Here is a 16664-nt window from a genome sequence, read left to right as displayed (position 1 = left end):
AGCCTTTTGAAAAGTTGTTTCACGTAAAAAGTAAGTACAGCTTATTGCCTCATCCCTATATACACGTAACTCTACGAACACAAGGACACCCAGTTACTGAGTGTCTGTATGTTTTGAAGGGTGAATGTCTTCAAAGCCATCATTCTCTGTCCTTTTACAGCTCTCCCCGAAAGACTCAGATTAAGCCCTGCTCAAGACCTCTTCGCTCTGTCAAACCCTGCTTGGCTCAGATAACACTGGCGGTGCCTCAGCTCCATTAAAAACCCACTGCTGGAGCCAAACATGTCTTAAGTTAAAATAAGTTTAAAAGTAGTGACATTGGTAGAAAAACCCAATATGAATGATTTAGTTAGCAATGTACTGTAGGTAATTACGTTTTTTGTTTTGAGCCAATGGCCTTTTATTGTGTTACTATTTTCCAAATAACACATCCCATTTATTAACTTCAAACTGGTTCTCCTTTATAAAGTTAGACAAAGCAGCCAACAATTTACATAACACTCCACAGTGAGCTGACCTTCAGATCAATAATTAATTTAATGACTCAGTAGAAATGGACAAAGGACGAGGCCAGAGATTTGAGTAAAGGCTCGCAGTGTGGGTGGAAATGTGTGGACACACTTTAACATTAATAAGGTACGGAGCATGATTCACAGCCACAACACCTGCTGGCTAATGTGAAACACCCCTGCAGGACTCTTTAACCACCTGGTGCATATCATTGTCTGTCAAAATATAATCATTGTAACTCCTCAGGGGTCGATGAACAAGCAGCCTGTTTGATTTTAAATGGTGCCGCGGTTACCGTCTAAACAATTTATATATCTTCCAGAAAAATACAAAAAGTCCAAACAGTCCATTATTTTACTGCAGGCAGCCCCACTGATATGTTTGAAACTTATAATTGGTTGTGAACACTGACAGAAGGGGGTGTACAAAAGCTCTCTCACCTAAGGCTAAAATACAAGCGACTGTTGCCTAGTTATTGTTATGGCAGAATGTTTAATACAGCGTATTTCTGATATTTATTAATGATCACATGGTATTCCATATGATGTGTGTTACTGAGTTGGGTCACACACAGTTAGAGAGACAATGGTCGTTCTGAATTATCAATAGATGTATTCATTTTAAGTGAGCTGACACCGAGGGTAGAGGAAGTTCAGAGAAGGCCTCAGGTTATAAAAACAGTTAACCTTTGTTAGTTAACTAATCCTAAGGATGTCATGAGATGATGATGTTTCAACATATACAAGTATATCTTTCAGAGAGAAACACATGTGACATTTGTGTGGTAGGCTGCATGATAAAATGTGTGTGCGTTAAACATGCTTAGGGAAAATGTGTGTGTGCTCATTGCAGTGGCTATGCTGTATGATTACTGCTACTGTCGGGGGGCATTTCCGCGATTGGCTGCTGTGGCAGCAGGTGATTCCCATTATTATTGTTTGTTGCAACAACTAAATAATAATTACTGATCAGCTATATCTGTGTTTGTGTTTTATTGATTCCTCTCTGTTTCATTCTTTACTGTTATGCTGGATCGCCACAACATTATCAAGAGGAAATAACACAACACTACACCATACATTACTTTTTACAGTCGTTCCCTTGGCACTGTCTGAACCCAGGTTGCATTAACCTCAAGTAGTAGTTGCGATTTCATTGCATCTCTCTGATGAGTCATTTAACATTAGGAGAAAGACAGTCTAATACTATACTTTACAGTCCTGCGTGTATACAGGAAATGTTAATGTCACAAGTTAAAGCCGAAACAGATTCAACTACATTGATGGATTAGTTCATTTAAATTGGATAATCTTCCCTCTGTGCAGTTAGCATTTAGGCTATGCATGGGAAAACAAGGAAAATACAATATCTTTAGTTGAACATCCCTACTATCATCAAGTATCACAGTAATGCCACTAAAATGATGTGAAAGACAATGAATGAAAAGTAGTTTGCTAAGGCTTATTGGTATAAGTAATTCAAAACCCAGAAACAAAAGATAATCTGTCATATCAAGGTTATCAATTTGTGCTTGAAAACAAAAAGCTACTACTACTCTAAATCTTCTCCAAAAAAACTTTTTGGCGGTCATACTTCCATATCACTTGCACCTTCAATAGACAACACAAGTAAACATTTATTGAGCTATAGTGAAATAAAGTGCAAGTAATGCTACAACAGTGATATATGTCTCTTGAATTTGTCAATGTTTGAGCTGGTCTGATTACGTTTACAGTCATGCTACTAGACATGCAATACCTGAACTATTATGAATCCAGAATATTTACATTTCAACTGTTCATCCAAGCTAGCCATGTTTAGCCTACGTATTACTTTTGGATAGCTACTGTATGTTTACCAATTACTTTCAGCTTGTTAACGTCTATCCATTACTTTTAACTAGCTAGCTGTTTATCAGAGATGTTGAAGTTTATCCATTACTTTATGTTCTCAATTTTAACATTTAGGTATTTGTACGACTAGCCTATTCAAATCATTTGGGCCTATCATTAGTTTTAGCTAACTATTTCAGTTGTTCATTCATTACCTTAAGCTAACTTTTTCACCAGCAGCTAACTACAGTATTTCACCTGTTTATTAATTACTGTAAGCTAACTATTTTACTTGTTCATCCATTAACCTACGCTAACTTTTACCAACCTTCATTTTACTATTAAGCAATTTCAACAACAGCTAATTATTTCACCTGTTATCAATTACTTTACTTTAAGCTAACAACTGTAACCATTCCAGTACCCTTATAGCTATCAATTTCAAACCTTTCTAATTTTATTTGTTCAAATGTGTTTTATGTATTCCTATTGCATTGTTGAGGAACCTGTGCCCACATTTTTTGATTACACAACTACACTGACTGTATCACATAAACCTTTGAAATCTGTATCTTGAAATCTAGGCCTTAGCTAACTCCTTATAATTGTTATACAGTTGTAAGGTTGGTGAAAGTCTTGCTATTTGAATGGTTTCAACTTGATGGCAATTTCCTTCTGACAAATGCAGATTCTTTATTATAAAATCACAATTTCTATTTGTTTGTAGTTATTCTACTACACAATGTTTTCTAATACTACTAAGCAAGCAGTATAACCATCTGATAGACTACCCCTGGTTGGGAACTAGCCTACTGCTTTAAATCATATTACCATGTTAACATTTTGCTTAGTTCAAGTAAGGACAATTATTTCTTGTCGCAATAAACATATCTCTCTCTGCATGAATAGGTCAGATGGAATGCACAAATTAAAGTCAAAGTCTACTGGAACTTGATTAAAATGGATTTATTACGTGCTGGGCTAATATCAAACAAGAAGCCTGAGGGGATTTCCAGCTCACACACTTACTTCATATATAGGACTAGAAAGGCTTTGCTCTGCAATTAATGTCCTTGTTCTTACCAAGTTATTTCTGAGTGTCTGATTGTGGTTACATGGCTAATCTAAAAGTAGCAGAAATAAAAGGCAAGCACGAAATCAAGATGTTAGATAGCTATTCTTAGTTTGAAGATGACACTGCAGACCCACTTTGAAGAAATCGTTCATTCAAAAGCAAAGTCAGTAATAAGCTTTCAAGTGGGATCACAGGCAGAAATAAGTGCACAGACACACACATACAAACCCCACTCACACACACATGCCATGACTGCTTATTTTGTGCTTGCAGGCATCTGCTAAGAAAAGAGAATGATTTTTGCCATTGTTTTTATCCTGAGAGACTGGGAAACCTCATCAACACATTGTCCTGAGATAAAAAATCAAGGTTAATTTCAGCGACATGAAATGTATTTTAATTGAACAAGGCTTTCCTCGCACACAGAACAGATAATTAACCACACGTGCATTATACACAAGGTCAAAAGAAAATAAATTTTCCTTTTGATTCCAGGTATGTTGCCAACACTGCTACAGAAACACAACATCCTTCATCTAATTTTGTTTGCCCATTAGGAACAAAACACAGTTATGTGTACACCTGTTTCAGCTTTAGAGGTTTATTTAAAGACACAAATTGTGTTGGATAAAAGAAAACAGCCTGCACAGCAAAATCAAAAGTGTTATATTTTCAGTGTTGGAGTTGGGAATTTAAATATAGAGTTGTTTCAACTCATTTTAAGTGTCATTTAACTCCAAGATAGTTATTATTCAAAACGAGTTGGTGTTGAAACTGTCACGGCCCAAACTGTGTCCCTGTGTGTCCCTGTTTGTTCCCCTGTGTGTGTGTGGAGGGGGTGTGGTTTCCCTTGCAGGCAGCAGCCTGATTGCACTCACCTGGCCGACCGGCTCAGCTGTCCCTCATCAATCCAATCAAGACACAGCATATCTACTCCAGTCTCCCAGCAACTCACCGCCAGATTGTTTTCTACACCAGTGTACGATCCCTCAGCCATCGGCCACCAGAGCTTCCAGCCAACCTGCCTGCTTCTTCCTTCACCATACCTGCCTGCCCTGTTCTCAGTCCAGCCTGAACTGCCTACCTCCACTCCGGACCTCCATAGTCTCCAAACCCGCCTGAGTCTCAGAACAATAAACCTTTTAAACATCTCCAGTCATTGCCTGCGCCTGGGTCCTGTTTAAAACATAATCCTAACAGAACAATCTGGCCACCATGGACCCAGCAGGCTCGGACCCAATTCGTGAGGCTCTCTCCAACCAAGGCGTCCTCGTGGGCCGGCATGACCAGATGCTCAGAGAGGTTATGGATAACCTTGCATCACTAGCTGCCAACGTAGCACAGATGGGACATCACCTCAACCTGGTTTCAACTCATCTTGCTCCGCCTGCTCCTGAAGATCCAGCTCCCCCACAAGAGTTAGCACCGGTTCCAGCCCAGCCCGCTCTCCCTTCACGTGAGCCTAATATTCCCACTCCAGAGCGGTACGCAGGTGCCTTAGGGACATGTAAGTCTTTCATAATGCAGTGTTCTCTTGTGTTTGAGCAGCAGCCGTCTACTTATGCTAACGACAGAGCTAAGATTTGTTATATGATAGGTTTACTTACAGGTAGCGCCCTAGCCTGGGCATCAGCTGTATGGGAGAGTCAGTCCAACCTTTGTAATTCTTATCCAGAGTTTGTAGAGGAAATGAAGAAAGTATTCCACCACCCCGTCAGCGGTAGGGACGCTACTAAACGCCTCCTCTCACTGCGACAGGGCTCCCGTAGTGTAGCCGAATACTCAGTGGAATTTAGGACCTTAGCTGCAGAGGCGGGTTGGAATGACACAGCGCTTCAAGGGGTTTTTCAAACAGGGCTAACTGATTCGGTTAAGGATGAGTTAGCAGTGAGGGACGAATCAGCTAACTTGGATGAGTTGGTCTCTCTAGCCATAAGACTGGATAATCGCCTTAGGGAGCGCCGTAGGGAAAGAGCCAGCCGATCTCCTGGGTCACTCCACTCTCGCCCTGTCTCGTCTCCTCTCGCAAGATTCGGGTCGGAAACTTTCCCAAGTCCCAGTGCCCCATCTGAAGTCTTTTCTCCTCTCCTGTCTTCAGAGGAACCGATGCAGCTAGGCAGAGCCCGACTCACTCCCCAAGAACGTCTCCGGAGAATAAGAGAAGGACTTTGTGTCTACTGTGCTCACTCCGGTCATTTCGTGGACACATGCCCCCAGCGCCCAAAAGAGGGTGCTCGCCAGTAAAGGTGGGGATACTGGTGAGCAAGGCTGTTTCTTCCTCAACCCCCCAGACCCGCAAGCCACTTGAAGCCACACTGTTGTTAAACCAACAGTCTCTCTCTCTGCCTGTCCTACTGGACTCTGGGGCTGATGAGAGCTTTTTGGATGCCCAACTGGTTGCCTCAGCCGGCATCTCAACTCAACCTCTGACAGCTCCTCTCAATGCTCGAGGTCTGAATGGGAAGCTCCTGGCACACGTTACCCATGTCACCGAACCCCTACATCTCGTCCTGTCCGGTAATCACCATGAAATGATTCAGTTCCACGTCATGTCCTCCCCTCACACACCCCTAGTTCTGGGCCAGCCATGGTTAAGACTGCATAACCCCCACATAGACTGGTCGGAGAATCAAGTAAGGAGTTGGAGTACCTTTTGTCACTCTTCATGCCTGCGGTCTGCAATTCCCCCAGCAGAGGTCGGTATTCCCCCAGTTCAGCAGGAGCCACTCAACTTGTCCGCTGTCCCTCCGGTTTATCATAGCCTGGGAGAGGTTTTCAGCAAGCAGCGAGCCCTTTTTCTGCCCCCTCATCGCCCTTACGACTGCACAATAGATCTTCTTCCTGGGGCATCTCTCCCATCCAGTCGCCTGTTTAACTTGTCCCGAACTGAGCGTGAGGCCATGGAGACATACATCAAAGACTCACTCGCTGCTGGCATCATAAGACCCTCTTCTTCCCCCGTCGGAGCAGGCTTCTTCTTTGTATCCAAGAAAGACCGCTCCCTGCGCCCCTGCATTGACTACCGGGGCCTTAACAACATCACCATCAAGAACAAGTATCCACTGCCCCTCATCAATTCAGCCTTCGAACCCCTACAGAAGGCCACCATTTTCTCGAAACTCGACCTCAGGAATGCTTACCACCTGGTCCGCATACGTCAAGGAGACGAGTGGAAGACCGCATTCAACACCCCACTAGGCCATTTCGAGTATCTAGTGATGCCCTTTGGACTCACTAATGCCCCAGCTGTCTTCCAGGCTCTTGTGAACGATGTCCTCCGTGACTTCCTGAACCGTTCAGTATTTGTGTATCTGGATGATATTCTGATATTCTCACAGACCATGGAGGAACACACCCAACATGTGCAGCAGGTTCTACAAAGGCTCCTCGAGAACAAGCTGTTTGTCAAAGTAGAGAAATGCAAATTTCACGTGGATTCAGTGGACTTCCTGGGCTACATCATTGAGCAAGGTCAGGTGAGAACAGACCCAGAGAAGGTACAAGCAGTGGCACAATGGCCCAAACCTTCCACCAGGAAGCAGCTCCAACGTTTTTTGGGCTTTGCAAATTTCTATCGCCGGTTCATCAGAGACTACAGTCGTGTTGCCGGTCCTCTCAACCAACTCACCTCCCCAGCAATCCCCTTCTCATGGACTACTCAGGCTGAGGCTGCCTTCTCTGAGCTGAAGAGACGTTTCACCTCGGCTCCTATTCTTATGAATCCTGACCCATCTCTTCAGTTTATTGTTGAGGTTGATGCATCCAACACCGGTGTGGGGGCTGTTCTATCACAACGCTCAGTCTCCGATCAAAAGCTTCACCCTTGTGCTTTTTTTTCCCGACGACTGACAACCTCTGAGCGCAACTATGATGTTGGCAACAGGGAGCTGCTTGCTGTAAAGCTTGCGCTGGAAGAATGGAGGCACTGGCTGGAAGGCTGTGAACATCCATTCATTGTGTGGACAGACCACAGGAACCTGGTCTACATACAAACTGCCAAACGACTAAACTCCCGTCAGGCACGCTGGGCATTGTTTTTTGGCAGGTTCAACTTCACCCTTACCTACCGACCTGGTTCTAAAAACCTTAAACCTGACGCATTGTCCCGGCAGTTTGCAGTGGATCAGGACCCCATAGTTCCTGACACCATAATCCCTGCTACCAGAGTGGTGGGCGCTGTGACATGGGAGATTGAGAACTCAGTGAGGAATGCACAGAGAGACCAGCCAGATCCAGGAAATGGTCCAGATAACCGTTTGTTTGTACCTGACTCTGTCTGCTCACAGGTTCTCCTATGGACCCATGCTTCCCGCTTTGCCTGCCACCCGGGTGTGAATCGGACCCTGTCCCTCCTGAGACGACACTTCTGGTGGCCTTCCATGGAAGCGGACTCTCGAGCCTTTGTGCTGGCCTGCACTGTCTGCGCCCGTAGCAAGTCTTCACACCAGGCTCCTATCGGTCTACTCCAGCCTCTCCCAGTCCCTAGTCGTCCCTGGAGTCACATCGGCCTAGACTTTGTTACCGGCCTCCCGGTTTCACAGGGTAACTCAACCATTCTCACTATTGTCGATCGCTTTTCCAAAGCGGTTCATTTTGTGCCTCTTCCTAAACTCCCCACAGCCTCTGGAACTGCTGACCTCCTAGTCAATCATGTGGTCCGGCTTCATGGCATTCCAACAGACATTGTTTCCGACCGAGGGCCACAGTTCATATCTCAGGTATGGAAAGCATTCTGTCGAGCACTTGGAGCATCTGTCAGTCTCTCCTCAGGCTATCATCCGCAGACTAACGGGCAGGCCGAAAGAGCCAATCAGGACCTTGGAGCTGCACTTCGCTGTGTCACCTCCCGGAATCCCACCTCCTGGAGTTTACATCTGCCCTGGATTGAATACGCTCATAACTCACTGTCTAGTGCTGCCACCGGTATGTCCCCATTTGAATGTTCTCTTGGATATCAACCCCCTTTGTTCCCAGCCCAAGAGGACGAGATCGCAGTTCCCTCTGTCCAAGCCCATCTCCGTCGTTGTCGGAGGATCTGGAAGGATGCCCGCTCTGCCCTTCTCCGCTCCGCTGAACGCAATCGGCATATTGCAAACCGCTACCGGACCGCAGCTCCCCAGTTCCAACCAGGTCAGAAAGTTTGGCTTTCATCTAAAAATATTTCTTTACAAGCTGAGTCTAAGAAGTTGAAACCACGCTTCATTGGTCCCTATGTGATCGAGCGCATAATCAATCCATCTGCTGTTAGACTCAAGCTGCCTCCCTCCATGAGAATTCACCCTACCTTTCATGTGTCCCAGTTGAAACCAGTGTTTTCCAGCCCTTTGTGCCCTCCAGCCATCTCCCCTCCACCCACCCTTGTTATTGATGACCACCCGGCCTACACGGTCCGGCGGCTGTTGGACATTCGCCGCCGGGGCCGTGGGTACCAGTATCTGGTCGATTGGGAGGGTTATGGTCCTGAGGAGAGGAGCTGGGTGTCCCGCAAGCTCATTCTAGGTCCCTCTCTCATTCGGGACTTTCACAGAGACCACCCAGACAAGCCTGGTGGTTCGCCTGGAGGCTCCCGTTGAGGGGGGGGTACTGTCACGGCCCAAACTGTGTCCCTGTGTGTCCCTGTTTGTTCCCCTGTGTGTGTGTGGAGGGGGTGTGGTTTCCCTTGCAGGCAGCAGCCTGATTGCACTCACCTGGCCGACCGGCTCAGCTGTCCCTCATCAATCCAATCAAGACACAGCATATCTACTCCAGTCTCCCAGCAACTCACCGCCAGATTGTTTTCTACACCAGTGTACGATCCCTCAGCCATCGGCCACCAGAGCTTCCAGCCAACCTGCCTGCTTCTTCCTTCACCATACCTGCCTGCCCTGTTCTCAGTCCAGCCTGAACTGCCTACCTCCACTCCGGACCTCCATAGTCTCCAAACCCGCCTGAGTCTCAGAACAATAAACCTTTTAAACATCTCCAGTCATTGCCTGCGCCTGGGTCCTGTTTAAAACATAATCCTAACAGAAACAGGGAGTCAATTGTGGAATTCTCCAAACAACTCTAGAGTATTGATTTCATTACAAAGCCAGTGTTACAATTTCTCTTTCTGTGGATCACTCTGGCTGTTGCTCAGTTGGGTGTGGCTTTGACTGTGCGCAATCGAGGCGGGAGACCAAGTCGGAGGAGCATACCACCACATTCTATTTGGAGGATAAACTGAAAAAATGGTAAGTACTTCAGTCAATGTTTCGACCCAGTAGCCTAGTATAGGTATTTATTTATTTAGCTGATTAATAAACCAGCGCTTACCTTCAGCTACATAAATACTATAGCTTTTACGGCTGCTGTCTTCGCTCCACGTGCTAGTAATATTTGGTGCTATCATTAGCCAGGGTTGTTTAGCCTAACCTCTTTGTAATATCATTACAAAGTCTGTCATTGGGGCGTTTAGCTCCATGTGTTAGTAATATTAGCTGCTATTGTTAGCCGCGGGTATTAAGCTTTAAGTGTTAGTACGTTTCAGTGTTTCCCACAGAATTTGAATCTATCCACTCACTTCACTGGCTTCCGGTAACTGCTAGAATCCACTTCAAGACTTTAGGCGCGTTCACACCAAGTACTTTTCCCACAATAGTTCATGAGAACTCAGTTCATGAGAACTCTTTTAGTTCTGATGAACTAAAGCAGATTGCGTTCACACCAAAATTAGTTCCTGGGGGTGGATTAGGCAAATGAACCGCTGACGTCACTTCTTCTTCTTCTGCTTTGGGTTTACTGGCAGGCCGCAAACAACTTCATGGCGAGTACAGTAGGTGGCGGTATGCACCTTAAAGTTGCAATCCGCCCAAAAACCGAGAGAAGAAGAAGAAGAAAAACCTCCCGCATATACTGCCACGCCCACCTGCTGTATATGAGGCGTCTGTTTACCTTCCGATCTCAGACATGAGCTTCGTCTGAGTTATTTAAGCAAACACAAATACAGATCGTCGACCAGTCAAATGCAATAGCAATGCTGATTCGGAGGCGACGGCGGTTAAGAAGGATTGACAAAAGGATTGGACGACGACATGCACGCGCTTATGGATTGCGTAACCTGTGTGAAATGAATAAACTGTGCCAGGTATGTCGTATGCACAGTAAATAGGCTCAGCAGTTAACACACCTTTATTATATATCCTCCTGAGAGCAACTGCATCCGTCTGCCATGAACCCTACATAAACCTACGTGTTAGTTTTGGCCCATAGTGGCCTAAAACAACCTGGTCTCACCAGAATGCGTGACTCCACCACGACTCCTTAACACCGCATTGCGTGGTGGAGTCACGAACTTTGCTACATTTACGTGTCTGCACCACGCAAACAACCCCAATGTAAAGTGAATGAGGCTCCTTTGTTGTGGTGCACACACGCATTTCTACAACGTCCAGCAGTGAGCTTTTATTCTATAAAACGTTTTTAAAATCTACTTTATAGCTTGTAGTAACTCACAGGAGGCTTCTTTTATTTTATTTGTATTCATAATCATTTTTATTTTTCGTCAGAATGTATTATGGTGCATTATTCACCAATGTTTGTTCTCAAAAAACAATGTATTGTATGTAATACAACTGTGATTTTTATTAAATTAGTTCGTTTTTAAGGAAGGCCAGAGCTTCAGCTGTGTCAAAGAGATTGTTCCCTTTAGTTAACGTTATTTAAAAGATAATTATATTCCTATTTGATCAAGTACCCTTTATTGTATTACGGACCCAAAGAGCTGAGCGTCCATTCCCATTGGATAACGGAGCATTTTACACCCGGAAGTAAGTATTCTCCTTACTGTCCATTGATTTTATTTACAGTGATATCTGCACTACTCATCAACTCAAAAACACCAGATTATCCTTGTTAATTACACAACATTGATTGGTTTCAATTGTGTGCAATGCTTTTGTATTTTCCCCTTTCGATTCGGAGAAACAAATATTTGTTCGTAGTGTGTGGATGGCAGAAGGCACTACACTACCCAGAATCCTCAGCTATGGGACTACACCATGTGCTTAGAACGTGTCCTACCCCCCCCCCCCCCCCCCCCCCCCCCTTAGGTCACAGGCTCCTCCAACAGTGCAACACAATAAAACAGATAGGCTACACAGAACAAATAGTGCAAGTAAATACAAAAAGAAAAATAGTAAAATAGTAAAAAGTGAAATAGTGCAATACGAGTCTATATACAAGTGATTGGAATATGATATATTAGATAAATAATTTCTAAGTAGCAGCCAGATGAATGTTATGGATGTTGTTTCTAAGTTCAGGTGTTTAATAGTCTTATGGCCTGTGGGATGAAACTGTCCCTGAGTCTGGTGGTTTTAGTCCGGATGCTGCGGTACCGCCTGCCAGACGACAGCAGACAGAACAGTTTGTGGGGTGATGGGGGTCTTTTATAATCCTGAGGGCTTTCTTTAAGGTTAACCTGGTATTTTTACTCCACTACATTTATTTTAGTTACTTTACAGATTTGGATTAATGATGTGAAATATAAACAACCCTTAAATCAGACTTTAGTTACACCTGAGTAAAATTCAGTGAATTCAGCCAACAATCAGGCGAGATATTTGGTAGTGGGTGCTTGAGAAGACTAAATATTTATCTGCAGATCCCTATAAAGCATATTCATTACTCGTTATTCTCTGCTAATAGTTCATTAAAAACTGTATATAATGGCTATTTTGCACATCCCTTTCAAGATTTCAAGATTTTCTAAGGTTTATTGACATATCATATACACAACTACGGTGTAGTTATGCAATGAATGAAACACTTGGGTCACAGGTTCATCAACAGTGCATCACAAGACATCTATCGATATCTGTGTACCTCCACCATTAAACATATTCTGCACATTTCTTATACTATCTACATACATCTTATAAGAGTATAATTAATATGTATAATATCAGTTAAAATAAGTGCTTCAACATAGTTAACATTGAAGGAAAGTTGATTGTCAAGTTCCAAAACAAACCATGCAATATATTAGACGTTAAGTACTTTGTCAGGCTTAATATCTGTAGATACCCCCAAAGCTTTTTTCTTATTTAAAAGAAGACCTTAACCTAAAGTATTCTTTAATGTTTAAATAAAGCCTTATTAGTTTGTCTGTTTTGCACATCCTCCTATCAGGCACTAAACTGTTTTATTGTAGAGATCACTTACAGTATCTTCTTGATATTTTCTATTCTATATTATTTATATCATTGACCTTCCACTTTCCCACTATATTAAGAGTATGTACTCTTAATATTTAAATGTTTTCATCAAATATAACACATTCAAAAGTGCTTTACAAAAATGAAAGACATTAAGAAAAAGGCATTTTAAAACAGTCATTAAAAAGCAACCCAATCTACCTGCATTGCAATTACTCTAAACGTGTAATAACGTGCTTTAACCAGTAGGAGGTGCGGGTTAAAAAGCTGTCAAGTTTACAGTGTTAACAAAATAAAATATACTGCTGTTTCTGGTTTAGTTTACGACGGATATATTCTGTTATTGTTTTGATATTTGTAACACAAAAGCGATGTAAAAAACCCACAGCAACACAGAAAAGATGGTCTTAACATGACCCAGCGGTCTAGTAGTTAATAAAAAACAATAATATCAAAACAAATTATTACTACTAACTTTATTGTGAAATTAAAATAGAACGGTAAAAGAATAGTTTCCGGTCTCTGTAGATAAATAAAGAACTACGACAGATGTGTAATGTTTAATGCAGCCAAACCATTCATTACAATGCATTCATGTGATGACTTTCAAAGAGTAAAGCAAGCACTGCTGAATAAAGTATGATTTGATCTTTTACGAAACGTTTTTTTCATTGGAATGCAGTTGGAGGTCAACCAATCACAGAGCTTGAGGCAAAGCGGAACAATAGCTGAGGATTCTGGGTAGTGTAGTGTCTTCTACCATCCACACACTCCGAAAACATATTTGTTTCTCCGAATCGAAAGGGGAAAATACAAAAGCATTGTACACAATTTAAACCAATCAATGTTGTGTAATTAACAAGGATAATCTGGTGTTTTTGAGTTGATGAGTAGTGCAGATATCACTGTAAATACAATCAATGGACAGTAAGGAGAATACTTACTTCCGGGTGTAAAATGCTGCGTTATCCAATGGGAATGGACGCTCAGCTCTTTGGGTCCGTAATACAATAAAGGGGACTTAATCAAATAGGAATATAATTATCTTTTAAATAACGTTAACTAAAGGGAACAATCTCTTTGACACAGCTGAAGCTCTGGCCTTCCTTAAAAACGAACTAATTTAATAAAAATCACAGTTGTATTACACACAATGCATTGTTTTTTGAGAACAAACATTGGTGAATAATGCACCATAATACATTCTGACGAAAAATAAAAATGATTATGAATACAAATAAAATAAAAGAAGCCTCCTGTGAGTTACTACAAGCTATAAAGTAGATTTTAAAAACGTTTTATAGAATAAAAGCTCACTGCTGGACGTTGTAGAAATGCGTGTGTGCACCACGACAAAGGAGCCTCATTCACTTTACATTGGGGTTGTTTGCGTGGTGCAGACACGTAAATGTAGCAAAGTTCGTGACTCCACCACGCAATGCGGTGTTAAGGAGTCGTGGTGGAGTCACGCATTCTGGTGAGATCAGGTTGGCCTAAAAAGTTAGCAAATCCCCATCTCCTCCTCAGAGGACATTCATAAAAACATTTAGTTTTAGGTCAAATCATTATTACACTGCTCTGAAACTCACTACACTAACTCCTAAGATGTTCCCTTACTCACAACACTGGTAATTACAAAATTAACCATTTCTCTTTCTATAAATAAATAGTGCTTGTGTTGATGGACGCCATTTTGAAATACAATGAAATACATATTTGGGGTGGGACACAATAAATAAAGCTTCGCCAGTTTATAACCGATGAAACATGATGGTATCAGAATAATCACTTACATGTGATGTATAGGATGCTACACAGGTCACTGTAAAGATAAAGTGTCAGAGGAGAAATAAGCAAGCTTAGTTACTCCAGGGAGAATGTCCTTGTAATTAGTAATTGTAAGTCGCTTTGTATAAAAGCGTCAGCTAAATGAAATGTAATGAAAAATGTAAGATACAGGCTCTGTTTAATCGCCATGTAGGTTCTCTTTTATTGCACACTCAAGACAATATCAATAACGGCATCACGCTGTCCCAGGTGTGTCGTATGCATGTAAATACAAGTTAAAAGTTTTAGTGTAAATAGAAGTTAACATTTTCAATATAAAATAAAGTGTCAGTAGTATCAAAAACAATATATATATATATACATAATAACAATATTAGGTAGGCTCAGCAGCAGACACACCTTAGTGCAAAGTGAAGTGTCAGTATTAATAACAGTGGCATGTATATATATAATCACAATAATACAAAATTAACTGTCCCAGGTGTAGGCAATTTGGGGTGAAGTGTCTTGCCCAGGGACACAACGACATGCTGACTGCAGTGGGGTTTGAACCTGTGCTCCCCTGGTCCGAACAACAACGCACTAATCCACTGCACCACGCGCCTCCCAACAAGTCATTGTACAGTTTATCAACGAGGACAAGTTTTTCTTTATTTTTTTTATTGAAGTCCTGTTGGATTTAATCAGCTCGCTTAGCACTGCCAGAAGCCCAGCCTGAAAGATATTTTGTTGTTTTGTTGCTCCACCTGGCGCACCGACACCTCCACCTGGCGCGCAGCCTGGCACGCCGCCAAGTCAGCATGGCGCGGCATCACCATGAGCAGCTGGTCGTCCGATTCCTGGACCTTGTGTGAATGCAGCAGCCGTTCGTCGTGCATCTCCTTGGCACGCAGGTCCTCATTCTCCTTGCTGACCATGGCACGGCGGTCCTCAATCGGTGGTGTCAAGGAAGCTGTCATCCCGTGCCCGCTTTCCTAAGAGAAATAAGTAGGTTGTCAACTGAGACAACATTGGACATGGTGCAGGCAGGGACAGTTGAGCAGCACTTGAAATGTTTTGGCTCTATGAAACCTGATGTACTTATATGATTCTGTTTTCTTCAAGTTTGTATCTTCCTGGTCGAATGCACTTATTGTAAGTCGCTTTGGATAAAAGCGTCAGCTAAATGCAATGTAATGTAATGTAATGTAATGTAATGTAATGGGGGCACCGCACCCCTCTCAAATAAGAAAATACATGCGAGTTCATGGCTACTGTAGACAACGTTCTTGTTGCTCTGTGTTGCGTTGTTAATGAGTGAGACACACCGGAGTTGAGGATCTGTGGGGTTTATTTAAAATGCTCTCAGGTTTTACACCTCTTATGAAATGTAGACTACATTTCTTACGGAGTTTATGTCCAACAGACTCACAGATCGTTGGCTACTGAGAGATATGCAAAATACACCGCATAGTACGACACAAACCTCCGCTGTGGATTTTCAAAACAAAATACAGTAAAACTATGGTCGCAGGCCCAAGTTTAACTCTCTGAGGCCTGCATGGTCTGCCTACAAAACAAAAATAAAAAACGTTTATGCAGCCCCAACAACAGCCTCTGATCATCAACAGACTTCATGCAATGCTTCATCGGATGCATTTTTTAGCTCTATCTAACCCCTAACACATCTAAATCTACTTTCAGCATGGATAAATGTTCATAAAATACATCCATTGTTTGTTCTATATGCTTCTTGAAATCCAAAAAAACACATCGTTTTTCTAGAACAGATTACAAATCACCTGAACATGGTACAAACAAGTGACAACATGTTTGACGAAGGTGTTGCGCTGGGCTATATCATGCAATCGAAAGTGAAACTTAAGCTCGCTCCATTGCGGAGATATTCCCGCGAGAGTGCGGAAAACTTAAAGGGGACCTATCATGCAAAATGCACTTTTGTATGTCTTTTATACATGAATATGTGTCCCCGGTGTTCCAGGGAACTCACCAAGTGTCAGAAAACACAACCCTCTCTATTTTCCTCCATACCCAAATCTCTAAAAAAAGGGGCTGCAACGGATCTGATAAAAACTGATCCAGATTTGAACACTGTCCTGACGTCAGGACAGTGGCGCTACGGCTATTGGGCCAACTCCACCAATCAGGAGGAGACAGCCACGGCCATTGCCGTTCGAAAGCGCTGGAGACGCTGTAGTACATATGCCAGGCCAGTAGATGGTGCTGTTCTCACTGAATCTGCCCTTGCAAATCCAGAGCTAAAAAATGTCAAATTGAGCAAAA

The sequence above is a fragment of the Trematomus bernacchii genome, unplaced genomic scaffold, assembly GCF_902827165.1.
Source record: "Trematomus bernacchii unplaced genomic scaffold, fTreBer1.1, whole genome shotgun sequence".
In the NCBI taxonomy this organism is placed as follows: domain Eukaryota; kingdom Metazoa; phylum Chordata; class Actinopteri; order Perciformes; family Nototheniidae; genus Trematomus; species Trematomus bernacchii.
This window is presented reverse-complemented; position numbering follows the sequence as displayed.